At 37.6% G+C, this 20510-nt stretch overlaps 1 pseudogene across 1 annotated transcript; it reads right to left on the bottom strand.

Moving 5' to 3' along the window:
• Nucleotides 1–18131: 18131 nt before the first annotated feature.
• On the bottom strand, nt 18132–19283 carry LOC308629529 (solute carrier family 52, riboflavin transporter, member 2-like; annotated as a pseudogene). The gene is made up of 2 exons: nt 19030–19283; nt 18132–18922 (listed from the first exon to the last, which is right to left on the bottom strand). The product of its transcript is annotated as a solute carrier family 52, riboflavin transporter, member 2-like (transcript).
• Between the last annotated feature and the right edge of the window lie 1227 nt (nt 19284–20510).

Below are 20510 nucleotides of genomic sequence, written 5' to 3'. Positions count from 1 at the left end.
TTTTACTTCCATAAGTGCTTAATGCACTTCTATGATAAAATTGGTAATCTACAGGAGAAAATTACGAAATTGATGTTTACATAGCATTTTGTCACTGCTGGTTATAATGATTGCTTTTCTTTTTGCCAGACTGTAAAGAATTGTCTTCTCAGGAGAGGCATACCCTATAAATAGCCCAGCTGAAGAGATCTATTGAACAAACAAAAAGCTTAAGAACTGCAAATAGATGACTATATTCTTACTTTCGATGCAGCTATATGTTGACTTTAGTCATTGAGCAACTTTCCTCCTCCTTTCGTTATGGTAGATGCCAGCCATAAAGCTGTGAAGGGTGGAAAACTTAATGATACAACTCTGATTCTAGCTCTGTATTTATTTGTTTGCTTAACCCAATGAAGCTAAATGACTTAGAAGGAACTATAGATGCTACCGTTTATTTTTACATCCCATGGCTTCATATGTATGGCTACTTCACTGTCTGCTGAAGATATTTGAAACTCCTCTCTCTCCACCTCAAATAGATTGTGGGGTTCATTACTTTGCTAGAAATGATGAACTAAGAGTCATTATTTCTGGGTGACTGAAAGGCATAAATATGTATAAATTCCCATTTAAAATTTTAGTTAATTAAAAAAAACCTAGAGACTAAGATATGAACAAACAAGTACATCTTAAGTAACTTACTGGCACAGGGCATTCATAAATAGTTTGATATAACAGTCCCTCCACTTCTGCTTTCATGCTGTTTATAATCCTGATCCTAACTCTTATTTATGGATGACAGCCTAAAGACTGTGACCCAGAATGAACAGCTGTTCTGCTATCTCTATTGGTCACAGTAAAGAAGTCAATATGGAAACTGCCATCTCTTCTCCTCCACTCCCTCACCCTCTTATCATTACTGTTCAAAAGCTTCTGGATGCATTCATGCACATCGCATGGGCATTGATAATTGTAGAAAAGATGACCTTAATTTTGAATGCAGATCAAAGTTCCTTGGAGGAAAGAAGAATGCCTTTGTTTCATGTAGGGAGATTGATCAGCAAAGAGACACATCCTTGGACACATATTTGAGAAAGCCTCACCTAGTCCAAGTCAGAGAACCCTCCCCCACACAATATTTATATGTAGCTTTATATTTAGTTGTTGTAAAAACATGTTTGTGCTTTATATTCATTTCTTTGGGTATGAAATATGTTTCCAGACATGAAAGCTCAGTTTATATTATTGTACAAATGTAGAATAACAGCCCAGTGTACAATATCTTGACTTGTAGCTGTTGTCCAAAGGACCAATAAGGTTGTAGTTTAGGGATCATTTGCATCTGAATATATGTGCTTATTTCTTTTTCACAGGGGCATGCCTTATCACAAACAATTTGCTTTTTGTCCCATGAACATTTTCAGTTCATTCATTCATTCAACAGAGGATGCCCATGTTCTCCCTTGTATTTCTACCAGAGAAGAGTGCTACTCCTTTCCCATTGGGTGGGGGACTAGTGGAGTGAACGCTTCAGTTTTTTTCTCTTTTCCCCTAATTAGATGGACTAACCAATTTTGCTGGTTAGTGCTATTGCCTGACAATGGGAAATCTCTCTCGTGGGAAATGCCTGTGGCCTGTGTTCATGCAGGATGGTCCTACATGACTATTTTCCACATGACAGGACCCTTGTGAGGGGCTTTTTAAGGAACGAAGGACAGAGAAGGGAAAGTCTGACATTTTCCATTTTCTCTGGTTGCAAATGCTTTGCAGTCTCAACTGTTTTCAAGAGCTCCCAGTGTGGCCTCATGTTCCAATTACATTCCCCAACCCAGCTTTATCAGTCTTTTAAAAAAGTTATTAGATCATCACTAACAAAATTGATTTTCAGATCTCTATACGTCTCCCAGCATCCATTCTCTACTGGGAAAGACTTGGATGGGAGGAAAGGTTTGTGTTGGACACTCCAAATCTCTAATATTATGAGATATAAAACATGTAAGTCTGCAGCCCTCAAGTAGCTTATAATGTAGTTGAGGAGGCCAGGAACAAGCATATAAAGTTCAATTAAAAATTTAAAGTGTCAAAAAAAAATTTAAAGTATCAACTTACTGATGCAGACAGGGATTCAAGACAGTAATCACTGAGTGTTGCGGTACTGAGTGAAATTTATAAAGGAGGAGGTAGAACTCTGGAAGCAAGTTGGTTTCAAATAAGTAGAGAAGCTACCAGAAGACAGAACTTGAGCCAACAGAGAAATTATAAAGGGCAGATTTTGGGACAAATATAAGGAAGCTCTTTCCAATATGGAAGATACATATTAATTTAAGATTATTGGTTCTAGGAAAGGACCAATTAAAGTTTACCGCTTTGAACAAAAAACATAGTAAACAGAAAAAAAAAGTTTGAGACTTTAAATTGAAGCTAAAGTTTTGAAAATAAATTGATTTCATCTTAGAGTTAACAAGATGCTTTAAAATGCTTTTAAATGCACATATGTATTTTAGAGTAAAAATAAATCAAATGATTTTTAATAAAATACTTCTGATTACATTATATGATTGTATGATTTGGTAATCTTCACAACAAATCTATCTTTTGCAATCTGATTAAAAAATTAATCCGTTTTTGATTATTTTCTTCTTTTCTTTTTCTTTTCCAAATTAGGATGGTCAGTGTACAGCACTGAGTTAATGATCATCCTTGTTTATTATATAGTTTAATCATTGGCCTTTGGATTCATTTATTTAATAATATAATTTGTACCCTTCATTCCATGATCCAATTCAAGAACTATGGTGCAACTTTCATATTTGTGCTCCTCTCTATTTCCTCCATCTACTTCTTCCCTTCCTGTTGTCACTATCTTGAATTTTGTGTCAATTCCTTTGACTTATTTTTTTAGTTTTAATACCATATATGCTTCAATATTTTTAGTTTAATTTGCTTAAAGATTTCATATTATATGCAGTCTTTTAGAACTTGCTTATTTCTCTAAATAAAATATTACAAAGATTTAGCCATATTACTGGATGCAGATTTAATGCATTAATTTTCATTGCTGTAAATTATTCCACTGTATGACTATACACAATTTATCTATTGCTCTTCAGTCAATGTATGTTTAATTGTTTCCAGTTTGGCTATTATTATCTCATGCTGCTGCAAAAAGTCTTTTTGTTCACATGCACAAGATTGTCTGTAGTTAAGAGTATATGTCTAAGAATGGAATTGCTAGTTTGAAGGGTATGCATATCTTCAGTTTTATGAGATGATGCTGAAATTTTTTCCAAAGTGATTATACCAATTTATACTCCCACCAGTAATGTATAAAGGAACCTATTAATCCACATGGGCTATAAAACTTGGTGCTGTCAGGCCTCTTCATTTTTAGAAATCTATAGTTATAAAATGGTCTTGATTTGCATTTCCCTGATTTCTCACGAAGCTGAGCTTTTCATATGTTTTGGTCATATGTGGTTCCTCTGAAATGACTATTTATGGTTTTCTATTCTCTGAGCCTCAGTATTTTTTTCCTTTTATCTGAAAATTCAGATAATAATACATATCTAGTGGAATTTAACCATATACTCTATGCAAAGCATCTGGTCAGTGTCTGTCACATAGATCTTTAATAGAAACAGTTTTTTTCCCTTTTCTTCTGTTCTGAGATTATCTTCTGGTCTTCTCACACATTTCTGGATCCTTCCTTCTTTCCCTCCTACCTTTACTCCTTTCTTCCTTCTTTCCTTTTTTCATTCCAACCTCAGAGTCCTTCTCTTATATTCCAGCCCAGTGTCTGAGGCTCTGTAACCTACATGGGCCATCCAAGGAACCAAAAGGTGCTTACTGCCTTTTTGGACTTCCAAGAAACCTGTCTGAATGGACCACTCCTTCCTCCACCCCTACCCCCCCCCCCCCCCCCACTTATTTGGAAGTATGGTCTTCAACCATACTTTGTTGAAGTTTATGCTCAGAGACTTCTGTTTCCTTTTGGATGCTGTGCCTATTCCTCAGGTCGACTCTTCTTTGTCATATCAGCTGTGCGATGCATTTCCCCAAGGCCTCTTTTCAGTCCCATCCTGTGGTAAGTTAGCACACTTCCTCCCTGTGTCCTGAGATATGACTCTACTGTGGACACCAAAGTCATCTAAGTCTGAGCTTTGCCAACTTTATTGTGCATGTGAATCACCTGCAGTTTTCTTAAATGCAGATTCTCATTCAATACATCTGGATGGGCTCTAAGAATCTGCACATCTTAACAAACTCTCAGGTGATGCTGATGCTGCTGGTCTGTGGACCACACTTTGAGGAGCAAAGGTTTAGATAATTTCTGATTTTAATAATCTGTGAGTAGTAAACATTCACATTCTATTCTTGAGAACACTTTGCTATCTTTTCACTGTATCCTTTCTGGTTTATTAGTAATTGATTCATTTACTTAGTAAATGATTTTTGAGTACTCACAATGTGGCTGGCATTAACCTAGTGAAAGAGACACATCAGTGAACAAAACAGAAAACACCCCTGTCCTTAAGGGACTATCATAGTTTAAGTGTAACTTCTAAATAAATGCAAATAACATGTATCTTTTATACTACATTTCTTCTGTTCCTCATTTCAGGAAGTCATACTTTAAACTGTTTTTACATGACAAAGACAAATAACATTATTCTTTGTTACCCTTGACTCTATATGGTGGTCTCTATTTAATGCTATTTAAAATTTTATTGGATTTAAAAATACTCAAATATTTACAATATTATTTTATTTGGAATGCACAATCTTTTAGTTTAAAGTCACTAATAGAATAAACCATGAAGAAAAAGTGTGCTAGAACTTTTGCAAAATAAAGCTTTTTTATACATAAAAATTCTATTTCTACATCTCTTCAAGTTTTTTTTCAGATTGATTTCCCCTCATTTATTATCTTGCTTTTATTTTTCTCCACAGGAAGTAATTCCCAATAAACCTTAAAATTCAGGATGTCTTGGTGTGTATTTCTCTCCATAACACACTTTAAGGCAAAGCTTTTGAAGTGGAGCAAACTTCAAAGTTGGACCCGAAGCTTTTGAAGTGGAGCTACCCTCAGAACGATTTTCAAAACAAGTTATATGCTCATTCTCCCTTGTGCTTCACACACGACAGAGAAGGACTCTGTAGTGACAAACAGTACCTATACCAAGTCCTAAAGTATTTAAACCAATAAGCACAGTTTCCAAATGGTTTAACTTAAGATTTTGGAGGCAGAAGTAAAAGATATGTTTAAAAGTATAAAAGGAAGCTTGGAGGATCTCTTTACTATCTGCAAACACAGTGGATTAAAACAACTGTTTAATTTTCAAGCTTGGTTGGAAGATGTAAGAATGACTGTGAGGTGACTACAAAATGAAAGCTTCAGATATTTAAATTAACCCATCTCATCAAGCCCAGGCTTATCTATTCTCTTTTTTCTTTATTTTGAAAGTTCAAACTCATAGGGAAGCTTTGGCACCTAAGGATTCAGCTTTAATTTTTTTTAATTAAAAAAAAATTTATTGAAATATAGTTGATTTACAATGTTGTGTTAAAGGTGTACAGGAAAGTGATTCAATTATATATATAGATATATGAACTCAGTTATATATATATAAAAAATATATATTCTTTCTTTACATTCTCTTGCATTATAGGTTATCACAAGATATTGACTATATGGTAGGTCCTGTTGGTTATCTATTTTATATGTAGTGTGTATATTTTAATCCCAAACTCCTAATATAACCCTCCTCTCTTCCCCTTTGGTAACCATAAGTCTGTGTTCTATGCCTATGAGTCTATTTCTATTTTGTAAATGAGCTTATTTGTATCATTTTTTTAGATTCCACATATAAGTGATATATGATATTTGTCTTTTTCTGACTTACTTCACTCAGTATGACAATCACTAAGTCTATCCATATTGCCTCAAGTGGCATTATTTTGTTCTTTTTTATGGCTGAGTAATATTCCATTGTATATATGTACCACATTTTCTTTATCCATTCATCCATTGATGGACATTTAGTTTACTTCCATGTCCTGGCTATTGTAAGTAGTGCTGCAATGAACATTGGGGTGCACATAACTTTTCAAATTATGGTTTTCTCTGGATATATGCCCAGGAGTAGGATTGCTGGATCATATGGTAGCTCTATTTTTAGTTGTTTAAGGAACCTCCATACTGTTCTCCAAAGTGGCTGCACCAGTTTACATTCCCAACAACAGTGTAGGAGGGTTCCCTTTTCTCCACACCTTCTCTAGCATTTATTGTTTGTAGACTTTTTGATGATGGCCATTCTGACCACTGTAGTCTTGATTTGCATTTCTCTAATAATTAGTGATGTTGATCATCTTTTCATGTGCTTTTTGGACATCTGTATGTCTTCTTTGCAGAAATGTCTATTTAGATCTTCCATACATTTTTTGATTGGGTTTTTTTTGATATTGAATTGCACGAGCAGTTTGTATATTTTGGAGATTAATCCCTTGCTGGTCACTTCATTGGCAAATATTTTCTCCCATTCTGTGGGTTGTCTTTTCATTTTATTTATGATTTCCTTTGCTGTGCAAACGCTTTTAAGTTTAATTAGGTCCCACTTGTTTATTTTTGCTTTTATTTCCTTTACTCTAGGAGGTGGATCAAAAAAGATCTTGCTGTGATTTATGTCAGAGAGTGTTCTGCCTATATTTTCCTCTAGGACTTTTATAGTGTCTGGCCTTACATTTAGGTCTTTAATCCATTTTGAGTTTATTTTTGTGTATGGTGTTAGGGAGTGTTCAAATTTCATTCTTTTACATGTAGCTGTCCAGTTTTCCCAACACCATTTATTGAAGAGGCTGTCTTTTCTCCATTATATATTCTTGCCTCCTTTGTCATAGATTAGGTGACCATAGGGGCATGGGTTTATCTCTGGACTTTCTACCCTGTTCCATTGATTTATATTTCTGTTTTTGTGCCAGTACCATACTGTCTTGATTACTGTAGCTGTGTAGTATAGTCTGAAGTCAGGGAGCCTGATTCCTTCAGCTCCATTTTTCTTTCTCCAGATTGCTTTGTCTATTTGTGGTCTTTTGTGTTTCCATACAAATTGTAAAATTTTTTGTTCTAGTTCTGTGAAAAATGCCATTGGTAATTTGATAGGGACTGCATTGAATCTGTAGATTGCCTTGGGTAGTATAGTCATATTCACAATATTCTTTCTTCCTATCCAAGAACATGGTATATCTTTCTATCTGTTTGTGTCATCTTTGATTTCTTTCATCATTGTCTTAGAGTTTTTGGAGTACAAGTCTTTTGCCTCCTTAGGTAGGTTTATTCCTAGGTGTTTTATCCTTTTTGATGCAATGGTAAATGGGATTGTTTCCCTAATTTCTCCTTCTGATCTTTCATTGTTAGTGTATACAAATGCAGCAGATTTCTGTGCACTAATTTTCTATCCTGCTACTTTACCAAATTCATTGATGAGCTATAGTAGTTTTCCGGAAGCATCTTTAAATACATTTTCTATGCATAGTATCATGTCATCTGCAAAGAGTGACAGTTTTACTTCTTCTTTTCCAAGTTGGATTCCTTTTATTTCTTTTTCTTCACTGATTGCTGTGGCTAGCACTTCCAAAACAATGTTGAATAAAAGTGGTGTGAGTGGACATCCTTGTCTTGTTCCTGATCTTAGAGGAAATGTTTTCAGCTTTTCACATCTGAGTATGATGTTAGCTGTGGGTTTGTCATATATAACCTTTATTATGTTGAGGTAGGTTCCTGCTATGCCTACTTTCTGGAGAGTTTTTATCATAAGTAGATGTTGAATTTTACCAAAAGCTTTTTCTGCACCTATTGAGATGATCATATGTTTTTATTTTTTATTTGTTAATGTGATGTATCACACTGATTGACTTGCGGACATTGAAAAATCCTTGCATCTCTGGGATAAATCCCACTTGATCATGGTGTATAATCCTTTTGTCATATTGTTGGATTTGGTTTGCTAGTATTTTGTTGAGGATTTTTGCATTTATGTTTATTAGTGATATTGGCCTGTAATTTTCTTTTTTTGTGGTATCTTTATCTGGTTTTGGTATCAGGGTGATGGCAGCCTCATGGAATGAGTTTGGAAGTTCTTCCCCTGCAATTTGTTTTGTAATAGTTTGAGAAGGATGGGTGTTAACTCTTCTCTAAATGTTTGATATAATTCTCCTGTGAAGCCATTTGTTCCTGGACTTTTGTTTGTTGGGAGTTTTTAAAACACAGATCCAATTTCAGTACTTGTAGTTGGTCTGTTCATATTTTCTATTTCTTCCTGGTTCAGTCTTGGGAGATTGTATCTTTCTAAGAATTTTTCTATTTCTTCTAGGTTGTCCATTTTGTTGGCATATAGTTGCTTGTAGTAGTCTCTTATGGCCCTTTGTATTTCTGTGGTGTCAGTTGTAACTTCTCCTTTTTTATTTCTAATTTTATTGATTTGGGTCCTCTCCGTTTTTCTTTTCCTTGATGAGTCTGGCTAAAGGTTTATCAATTTTGATCATCTTCTCAAAGAACCAGCTTTTAGTTTCATTGATCTTTTCTATTTTCTTCATCTCTATTTCATTTATTTCTGCTCTGATCTTTATGATTTCTTTCCTTCTACTACCTTTGGGTTTTGATTGTTCTTCTTTCTCTAGTTCCTTTAGGTGTAAGGTTAGGTTGTTTATTTGAGATATTCTTATTTCCTGAAGTAAGATTGCATTGCTATAAACTTCCCTTTTGGAACTGCTTTTGCTGTGTCCCATAGGTTTTGGATCTTCATATTTTTGTTTTCATTTGTTTCTAGGTTTTTTTTTTTTCATTTCTTTGATTTCTTCAGTGATCCATTTGTTGTTTAGTTAGCATATTGTTTAGCATCCATGTGTTTGTGTTTTTTGCAGTTTTTTCTTGTAGTTGATTTCTAATCTCATAATGTTGTAGTTGGAAATGATGCTTGATATGATTTCCATTTTTTAAAATTTACCAAGGCTTGCTTTGTGGTCCAACATTTTATTTATTCTGGAGAATGGTCCACGTGCACTTGAGAAGGAATGTGTATTCTGCTGCTTTCAGGTGGAATGCTCTCTAAATGTCAATTAAGTCCTTCTGGTCTAATGTGTCATTTAAGGACTGTGGTTACTTACTGATTTTCTGTCTGGATGATCTGTCCATTGATGTAAGTGGGGTGTTAAAGTCCCCCACTATTATTGTGTTACTGTTGATTTCTTCTTTTATGTCAGTTAACATTTGCCTTATATATTGAGGTGCTCCTATGTTGGGTGCATATATATTTAAATTGTTATATCTTCTTATTGGATGGATCCCTTGGTCATTATGTAGTTCCCTTCTTTGTCTCTTGTAACAGTCTATGTTTTAAAGTCTATCTGTCTGATATGAGTATTGCTACTCCAACTTTCTTTTGATTTCCGTTTGCATGGAATACCTTTTTCCATCCACTCACTCTCAGTCTTATGTGTCTCTAGATCTGAAGTGGGTCACTTGTAGACAGCATATATATGGTTCTTGTTTTTGTACCCATTCAGCCAGTGTATGTCTTTTGGTTGGAGCATTTAATCCATTTCTACTTAAGGTGATTATTGATATGTATGTTCTTATTGCCATCTGGTTAATTGTTTTGGATTTGTTTTTGTAGGTTTTCCTTTCCTCTTTTGTTCTCTTCTCTTGTGATTTGATGACTTTCTTTAGTGTTGTGTTTGGATTCCTTTTTCTTTTTTTGTGTATATATCTATTACAGATTTTTGATTTGCAGTTACCATGAGATTTGGATATAGCAGTGTGTGTGTGTACATATATATATATATATATATATGTATGTATGTACACACACTGTATATATATGTGTGTGTGTATATATATATATACACACACACACACACACATATACAGACACATACATGATTGTTTTAAGTTGATCTCTTAATTTTAAATGCATTTCAAATATCTTGCATTTGTTCTCTCCTCATATCACAATTACTGGTTTAGATATCATATTTGTGTGTGGATTATTTCTTACCTTTACTGTATGTTTGCTTTACCAGTGAGCTTTCCCAGGTTGTCATTCTTTTTTCTAGTTGTGGCTTTTTCTTTCTGCCTAGAGCAGTTCCTTTAGCATTTGTTGTAAAGCCTATTTAGTGATGCTGAATTCTTTTACCTTTTGCTTATATCTAAAGCTTTTGATTTCTCTGTTGAATCTGAAGAAGAGCCTTGCTGGGTAGAGTATTCTTGGCTGTAGGTTCTTCCCTTTCATCACTTTAAATATATCATGCCACTCCCTTCTGGCCTGCAGAGTTTCTGATGAAAAATCAGCTGATAACCTTATGGGGATTCCCTGGTATGTTGTTACTTTTCCCTCATTGCTTTTAATATTTTTTCTTTATCTTTAATTTTTGTCAGTTTGAGTAGTATGTGCCTCAGCATGTTCCTCCTTGGGTTAATCCTGTATGGGACTCTGAGCTTCCTGGACTTGGGTAACTGTTTTCTTTCCCATGTTATGGAAGTTTTCAGCTATTATGTCTTCAAATATTTTCTCAGGCTCTTTCCATCTCTCTTCTCTTTCTGGGACCCCTATAATGTGAATATTGGTGTGTTTGACTTTGTCCCAGTGGTCTCTAAAATTGTCCTTGTTTCTTTCATTCTTTTTTCTTTCTTCTGTTCTGCGGCAGTGATTTCCACCACTCTGTCTTCTAGCTCACTTATCTGTTCTTCTGCCTCATTTATTCTGCAATTGATTCCTTCTAGTGTATTTTTTCATTTCATTTATTGTATTCTTCAACTCTGTTTGGATGTTCTTTATATTTTCTAACTCTTTGTTAAAAGCTTCTTGTAACTTCTCACCCCGTGCATCCATTCTTTTCACGAGTTCTTGGGTTATCTTTACAATCATTACTCTGAACTCTTTCTCAGGTCGATTGCCTATCTCCACATCACTTAGTTCTTCTTCTGGGGTTTTATATTGTTCCTTTGTCTGGAACATGTTCCCCTGATGTCTCATTTTGTCTAAATTTCTATTTGTACTTTTATGTACGTGGAAAGTTAATTATGTTTCTTGACATTGGAGAAGTGGCCCTCTGTAGGTGTTGTCCTATGTGTCCCAGCAGTACACTCCTCTTCTGTCACCCAAGGGCCAAGGACCAGCTGGTCACAAAGTAGGTTTTGACCTGTGTTTGTGGACTCTTTTACACAGGATGTGGGATTTTAGTTTTCTTGCTCTTGGTGTCTGTCCCCTGGTGGGTGAGGCTGGCTCAGAGGCTTATGCAAGCTTCCTAGTGAGAGGGGCTGGTGCCTGACCATTGGTGGGTGGAGCTGGATCTTGGCCCTCTTGTGGGCAGGGCTGTGTCTAGGGGTATGTCTGGAGGTACTGTGGGCTCAGGAAGTCTTTAGGCAGCCTGTCTGTTGATGGGAGGGACTGTGTTCCATCCTGTTTGTTGTTTAGCCTGCTGTGTCCCAGCACTGGGGCCTACAGGCTCTTGGGTGGGCCATGTCTTATCTATTCTGAATAGATATATCTTACCTGAATAGATATTATCTTATCTATTCTGAATATGTCTCTGAAATGCTGTCAAATGCCCTTTGAAGTATAATAGAATAATGAAAAGAGATTATCAGAAAAATAAAATAAAAACACCATATCTAGTTCCCTTAAGAAAAAAAGCAAAAATATTGACAGGATAATTGATTGCAATACAATAGTAATAAAAGGTACAAATTGTAACTGTGCACAGTTTCCCTTGTTTTCTAAATAAAGTTGTAACTTTTTAGAGCTTTCTAAACTCTAAATATTTACATTAATCAATGACATGTCAGGGTGTAAAAAGTCTAAAACTCAATGTCTTTTAATTTCTGATTTATTGTCTCCAACTAGGGCTAAAAAATTCAATACAAAGGAAACAGAAAAGCATAAATACTTTAATATTAAGTTGTGATAAAAAGATACATTTATGAGACATGAGCATGTATGTTATTTTCATCTGAGCATGACCTGGAAGCAGAGTTTTTATATTTTCTCTTGTCATATTTTTGGTTACAATCCTCTCATCTTTCATTTCTAAAAACTACAGTGAAGAAAATATATTTTATTAAAATAATTTGAATTCCTCTAGCTTGTTCATGTTGGTTTCTTAAACAAAAACCTACATTTTTATTCATCACCACAATGTGATGTATCAAAAATTTTCACTTTTAGAAGGAAATTATTTCAGACTTTATTTTCCATGGTCAAGTCTTTGTCACAAGTCTCTGTGCTTTATAACTATTGAGTTTTTAATTTCAGGGCTTGTAATTAAAAATTTTCAGTTATCTTGCTAAAGGTGATTGTAGGGCAAATTATTTAATAACCCAAGTAATCATAGATAGAGCTTACGCTTAGTTAGACTGCATTTATATTATTCACCTTATTTAAGGCAACATTTTCTTAACTGTTCCACTCGATTTCTTCCTGCAAGTTGGTGGAAGGAAGGAATCTAATGTTAATTAGATTAACATTAATGTGAATCTAATGTTAATTAGATTAACATTAATGTTAATCTAATTCTAATGTTAATATAAGAAATATACACTTATGAAATTGACCCAACAGGCTGAATCCTGCATATTTTTTCCATTATTCCTTGGAAGTTTAATGAGCTACATGAAGCCAGGGTTGGAGGCTTTACTACTATATAAGCTGTTTAATTTCTCCATCTTCTCCATCCAGAATCTGCGTCTTGAACTCTGCCCAGTTGTCTCATAAATGTTTGTGACTGATCACAATCGAAACTAAGTGAAAGAGTGTAAGTAGATCAGCTCATACCAATGTCACACAATGGGAAAAAAAGTGAGTATTTGTGAACTGTCGATGGATCAATGACACCAAATTTCTAAGAGAAGATTATTTTTTTGTATTGCAGTTATCACTGAGTAACAAACAATGCCAAAATTTATTAGCTTAAACAACCATTTGATTTGGTTCAAAATTTTGTAAGTTAGGATTTTGGGAAAGGCTTCACTGGGCAGTTTCTCTCTTCCCTGTGGCATCAACTGGGGTGGCTGTGGCTTGAAGACCTGTTCCCAACATGGCTTTTTCACTCACATAATTGGCTTCTCAGTGCTCCTGGGTACCTCTCATTCTCCATATAGCTTCTCACACTCCAGGGCCTCTCCAAGTTGCTTGGGCTTATTACATTAGTGGTGCCACAGGAGCCAAACTTCTCAAGTGGTAGCTGGCTACCTCCGGAGCATTTTAAGAGAAAGCAAAAGTATACCACGCTGTAAGGCTTCCAATTACTTAGCTTCAAAAGTCCCAGAGCATCATTCCTCTGCATTCTATTGGTCAATCAAGTCTCTCAATCCAGCACAGTTTCAAGGGGAGGAAGGGAATAGATTCTACTTTTCCATGGGGGGATGACATAAAAAAAAGATTCCACTGTATGATGGGGGAATGTATCAGGAGGGAAAAAATTAATGGCAGCTATCTGGAAACAAACTATCACAAAGACTATTCTTTGTATGGTACATGAATTAACTGTTCCAAGACTTTGGGGGCCATAGTCTCTCAGTATATATTGAACAGTTTACATGGCTTCAAAATGGGTGAACTCCTTGGGGGAGGGTGTGTCTAGGGGCTCAATTCCCCTTTATTTTGAAAAACATAAAAATTCACTTTGCAAGGATGTAAATGGAAGCAAAAATATTTCAAATAAACTTAAATCACTGTAGCAACTTCAGCATAATTGGTTTTTGTTCATTACACTTTCATTAATAAAATATGTTCTTGAAATTATATTATCGGGTGGTAATCATTTCATTAACAAAGCATAACTAATTCTGAAGTTGACTCCTTAAACTACTTATTAAAACTATTAATGTTTGAACACAAAATTTCATCATTAACACCTGCTAAATGTCTGATGTTAAATACTAGGAGTTTCCCAATATTATTCTGCCTGATATCTATGTCATGAATAGTGAAAGTTTTTCTATTTTTAAGAAATTAGCGGAGGAGAAAAAAAGGAAAAAAAATGAAATACAAATAAGTATTTTCCCTTACTTTTTAAATTGTAGCATCAAGAGTTCCTGAAACATAATTACAACTTAATCTACATCTAAAAATTCTTGACAAGTTTAAACAATTTTAATTCCCCAGGAAAAGAGTATTTAATGGCTGGAAAAGATCAGAGGGCGCAGCACTGGAAGAAGTGCTGGAGCCTGGAAACCTGAAGAACCCTGAAGAGGCCAGATTTTTGGTTTGATACTTCCTGTCTTGGGCTACATGTACCATGATGAGCCTGAAGGACAGTCCCCAAATAAGCTTCTGTTGTGAAGCAGAAGGGGATAATATGTGTAACATGCATTGCAGAGGCCTGGCTTCTACTGTCAGAAGCCAGGCCTCTGCAACACATGTTACACATATTATTACATTTTAAAGCTGCAGTTTCCTAAGTTTGTATTATCCGCATTTCACTGGTAAGAAAACAGGCTTATTGAATTTGAGTCACTTGCCCAAGCTGGCATGGCTAAATGTGGTCTGAGGTCTGTTGCTCTCCATTTACTCTGCTGTTTACAGCATACATGAATAATCACGATTATCTCAACTCATCACCCCCATCTGTGAAGACAAATGGTTACAATGTAATTTTATAAACAGATGGGGAAACTAAGGCTCAGCCAGATTTTTACTTTTCATGCAGGAAAAAAAAAATGTCAGAGTGACCTGCACAAAACAAAACTAGAAAACAGAGATGGCAGGACTCAAACATGTTTCTATTGCCACCTCTTTCCGCAACACTGAGGCTCACAAGAGTCGACTCCTGCTCCCTGGTTTCCGAACTCTACATTATTAAATGTTAAAATTTATTCATCCATTTGTTCATGTCAACAAATATTTATCTACATTATTAAATGCTAAAATTTATTCATTCATTCGCTCATATCAACAAATACTTATTTAGTGCATAACATTTACAAGGAGGTTAAAATATTTAAGGGAGTTGAAATATTTAAGATGCCTCTCCCTAATTCTTGTCTCCAGAGAATTAAAAAGAAACTGCGCATTTCATACTTTCTTTTTTTGAAATAAACAAAACCCCAAATGCTCAAGGTAGCACCTGAATTGGTTTTCATTTTATTTTTTAATTTTTATGTCAGATCTGGGGTAAGTTGGACCAAATTTGAGGGAAAACCATTGACTTGCAGTCAGCTGAGACATGACTTAGTTAATTTTGTGGGCAAATTGCCTTTCTAACTAAGGAAAAGTCAAGGCCTGAGCATGTCTGTGGCCAGAATGATCTCTTTGTCTCCTGGAGGGCATGGCCTTGCCTTTGCTAAAGCAAGCAATAAATTCAAGTCGAAAAAGAACTTGAGGGGAAAAGCTTTCTTTACACTTGTATGGAAGTTGATGTGGAAATGAGAGGTGTAATACAATATGAAGAGTAAAAAAATACTTGGAAAAAAGGCTGTCTTATTTCTCAATTTTTTCCAAGTTTTTAGATTTTTCAGATATACCTTGAATTTTTACTTGTAAAACTAAGATACATATGACAACACTTAAATCTTAAGGCCCAGGTTACCTTTCTTTTACAGCTCTGCTATGATTCTGAGGGGAAGTGTTTGGGGTCGGGGTGCATGTTGGGGCAGAAGGTTTAACATTAATGTTTTATTAATGTTAAATGGAACTAAGATACATCTACACAATAGAAATGGTATTTTTGGAAAAAATGACATGGAAAGTGCTCATGACATAATGAAAACTAAAACATCAGAGGACAATATTACATTACAGACTGAGACCACAGACTAGAAAAAAAAGACTGCAAAGAAAAAAATAAAATACTACCTGTGTTATCTCAGGGTGGGGATGTTTACTGTGATTTTAATTTTTTCCTAGTACTTTCCTGTGTTTCTAAACTTTCTGTGGGGATCATGTATTAATAGTGACTTTAATAGTCAGGAAAAAGATGCATTAGGAAAAGTAAAGTTGTCAAGTCAAGTCTTTGGGCTTGAAACACTAGATTTCCATTATGTTCAGATCTAGTTAAAATTTGACCTCACAAATCTTGTTTATCTCACTGGTTTGTTATTCCTTTATCCCATTAATGAATTCTGTGTATTCATAGAGTATTACCCAAGAGGAGATGGAAACTGATGAGACATTTTAAGTAACAACCCCAAAGAGAGGCAAGCAAAGAAAAGGGAGAACAAATAGTAAAATCAGAGGAATAACCAGGGCAAAGATTCAGGATTCTTGCTTTCCATTTCAGCATAAATCGCCAATTAGATTCTCTTGAAATTCTAATTTATTCTTTCCTCACTTTCCTCTTCCTTTTCCTAATCTTCTCTTCTCCTTCCTTTCTCATATACTTCCCTTTTCTTCTCTTTCAAACCTCTGCTTTTTTGGATAATGGTAATAATTATAGCTACCTATTATGTGCACTGCAATGTAAGTTTTTAAGGGGAGGACCCGGGTTCAAATCTAGGTCCTCCTGACTCCCTAACTCCGTATCATGTTGCCTCCTATTGAAATCCAAAGGAAGAAACTAATGTTTGATTTTTTCCTGTTAAAGTGTAAATTGCAAAAACACTTGTGATGTTTCCATGTCATTTTGATTTGCATTCAAACAAAAGAAAGCCAAACCCAAAGTAATCATATCTTCCAGGTTTTCCAATGTCAAAAGGCATTGCAATATGTGAAACAAATATTCAGAAATAATCTTCACAATCAGAATACAAATACAAGCTAGAGAAGCCGAATGCATAAGCTGTTGAAAACAAAGGACTGACCATAAGCCACAGAACATTTACATTCATGTTTCTAAATAACTCTCATTCATTATACACTTAGATATAATTCTCATCTTCAGCTGAATTTAAAATAGGAGAAATTTCCCACTTGTTAGGCTAGCAGTGTTGAATCAAAAAGCAATTTATATTTTGTTTAAAAGACAGAGGTGCTTTAAGGCTTCCCTGTACAAATGTGGCAGAGATTCAGCATCAACAAATCCTCCCCACTATCTTGACAATGTTTGCTTCTTCAGTAAATTGCAAACAAATTAGCAACTTTTCTTGTTATGTTAATATTTGGGCAATGATGACTGCCATTCACTGTGGATCTAATCTTTTGAAAGTCTTTCCATCAAGATTTCTGGAGAAAATATATTGTGTTAGTTATTACAAAGCTTAATTAGAGCTCAACTAATTGGCAATTCACATCTAAAGCTTGATTACATATGCCATCTGCTATTTTTGTCTAATAAGTGCTCTTTAAAAATAAGTTATGAACATGAAATTCACATAACATAAAAAGAATCATTTTAAAGTGAACAATTTGGTGGCATTTAGCACAATCACAATGTTGTGAAACCACCACCTCTATCTAGTTCCAAAACATTTCCATCACTCCAGAGTAAAACCCCTATCCATTAAACAGTTTCTCCCCATTCCTTCCTCTCCCCAGCCTCTGTCAACCACCATTGTGTTCTATCTCTGGATTTAACTCTTCTGGATATTTCATATAAATAGAGTCATACAATATGTGACCCTCTGTGTCTGATTTCTTTCACTCAGTTTTACGTATTCAAGGTTCATCCACACTATAGCATGTATCATATTTCATTCCTTTTTGTTTTCAGCTTTACTGAGGCATAATGGACAAATAAAATTGTAATATATTTAAAGGGTACAACGTGATGATTTCATATCCATATACACCGTGAAAGAATTCCTACAATCAAGTTAACATGTCCATCACCTCCATCACATTATATATTTATCTTTTTTGTGTGTGCTTGTGAGAACACTTAAGATCTACTCTCTTAGCAAATTTCAAAATATACAGTACAGTCTAATCAACTATAGTCACCATGCTATACATTAGACCCACAGAACTTATTCACTTTATAACAAAGTTTGTACTCTTCACCGGTCTCTTCTCATTTCCCTCACCCCCACACCCCCAACACCTGGCAACCACCATTCTACTCTGCTTCTTTTGATTTTTTCTTTTTTTTGAATAAAAATGCTTTATTGTACAAATCCCACACAGATCCCAGGCCCGGGGCCAAGTCCACATCCCCAGCTTGGCTTTGGCTTTGAGCCTGCTCTGTGGTCCCCAGATTCTCCTGTGGAGTGCGCAGGCATCCTACAGAATGCTGTGTGTGGGGTGGGCCTCTCTGGGCTGTGGGCACTCAGGCACTGTGGCAGCCCCAATCTGAAGACAGGTGGGGTGGAGCAAAGTCCCCACCTGCCCAGGTTTAGAAGGCACATTGGGCCACATGGTTCTTCCTGTGGGGGAATGCGTGGTAGATGGTGAGAGGGAATATGACAACAGTGCTGAAAAGGGAGCCCACCTGGATGGCCAGGCCTGCCGCCAGCAGCGACAGCTCCCCACTTCCCCATCCCCCCCGTGCAGCAGGGAACTGGCAGCCGCCTTCACGTATGAGAACATGCCCAGACACAGAATCTACAACACCACCACAAGGACCACCCCTGCAGAGGTGCCCACCACGGGTGGGCAGGGGCTCAGGATTGCCAGCACCATCAGGCAGGCCCCAAAGAGCATGCCCAGCAGAGAGAGACTGCCCAGCCCTGCCAGGGACCTGCATAGAACGCCCATGGTCAGGAAGCAGGTGAGGCGGCACTGCCCAGCACCACGGCCAAGTGGTGGGCCAGGTGTCCGTAGGGCGGGCAGAACCAGCTCTGCACAACAGGCAACCCATTCTTGGTCAGAGCGTTCGTGGTGGCCAGCAGGCCCAGCAGACAGGCACCACCGATGGGCTGCAGGGTCTGGGCTGGGGGTGATGCCTGCCATCTGGCCGGGTGGCTCCTGCAACGCCAGGCCTCTTCCTCCACTCCTGGGGCTCCCATTTGCAGGCCAGGCCCTGGGCCCCTTGTGAGTACAGCTGGCGGTGACAGCAACAGCAGCAGGAGACCCTAGAAGGCGGCAGCAGGATGGGGGCCCCCTCGCCCTTGCCTGGGGCCGACTGCTGCCGCAGAGTCACCACCAGCAGCAGACCCAGGGTGTCCAGCGCCACAAGCACAGAGAGGTAGGAGGGGAGACTCCAACCCTCGGGGAGGTCTTTTACCACCCCCAGGCAGCCACCCGGCTCCTGTGACGGCAGCCCATGAGCCGTGCCAAAGAGGGCTGCCAGCAGGTGGGTCAGCACCGGAAGGCCCAGCAGGGGTGCCGCCATTCAGCCCAAGGCTGGGACATCCAGGACAGGGCCAAGGTCACAGCCAGCTCCTCTGTCCTCACCTAGGGCCAAAGAAGATGCTTCAGGCTCTTCTGGGGACAGAAGACCCCGTCAAGCATCACCACACGGCAAGGCCGTCAGGCAGGGGAGCAGGAAGGCGCCACAGCCCCAGGCGAGGATGATGAAAGAGGGAGGTGGCCTTCGGGTCCGACCTCCCGACACCACCACCACCACACTCACCCTCACATCACGGAACAGAGACTCCGGGACAGGATCTGCTCTCAAGCGCCACGCAGAGCTCCGCGGCTTCTGTGAGAACCGTGACCGCCGGGCCGAGTGGGGCCTGGGGGCGTCGCTACGGCGAGCACCGCCCCTCGCTGCGTCAGGCGGCTGCGCAGAGCGGTCCAGGGCGCCCGCCCGCCCGCCTGGGTCCCTGCTCCCTGTCAGGCGACCGTGCTCCCTGACCCGGCAGCAGGCCTGCTCGCCGAGCTTCGAGGACGCCGCCTCTCGCCCAGGGTCGCGGCTCCGTCCCAGAACAGGTGGGGCCGGAAAGCGCAGCCAAGCCGGTGTGAGGACTCCAACTTGCCGTCCTGGACTCAGGGAAGCCCTGGGCCGGCGCGCCCCTGGCATGGTCCAGCGCCCATGTGAGTTTGAGATATATATATTTTTTGTTTGTTTGTTTGTTTTAAAAGATTCCACTTTTGAGTGATATCATGGCTTGTCAAAATTTAATTGAGCAGGTATCTGTGGGTTTATTTCTGGGGTCTCGTATTCTACTGTTCTGTTCCATCCATCTGTGTATCTGGTTTTATGCTAATTGCATCCTGTTTTGCCCTGTGATGCCTCCAGCATTGTTCTTTTTCAAGATGGTTTTGTCCATTTGGGGTATTTTGCGGTTCCATACCAATTTTAGAATTGTTTTTTCTATTTCTGTGGAAAAAGCTATTGGAATTTTGCTAAGGATTGAATTGAACCTGTAGATCACTTTGAGTAGTATGGACATTTTAACAGCATTAATTCTTCCTATCCATGAGCACTAAATATCTTTCCATTTATTTGTGTCTTCTTCAGTTTCTTTCATCAGTGTTTTATGGTTTTCAGTGTACAGATCTTTTGCTTCCTTGGTTAAATTTATTCCCAAGTATTTTATTTTATTTTTGATGCTATTGTAAATGAGATTGTTTTCTGAATTTCCTTCCCATAGTTTGTTGTTAATATATAAAAAATGCGACTGATTTTTGTATATTGATTTTCTACCCTACCACTTCACTGAATTTATTAGTTTCAAACAGTTTTTTTTTTTCCTTTGGTGGAGACTTTATGGTTTT

Source organism: Mesoplodon bidens, assembly GCF_964165515.1.
Source record: "Mesoplodon bidens genome assembly, chromosome: 2".
Lineage (NCBI taxonomy): Eukaryota > Metazoa > Chordata > Mammalia > Artiodactyla > Ziphiidae > Mesoplodon > Mesoplodon bidens.
Note: the sequence above shows the minus strand (reverse complement) of the source record. Positions and strands in the feature narration are given on the sequence as shown.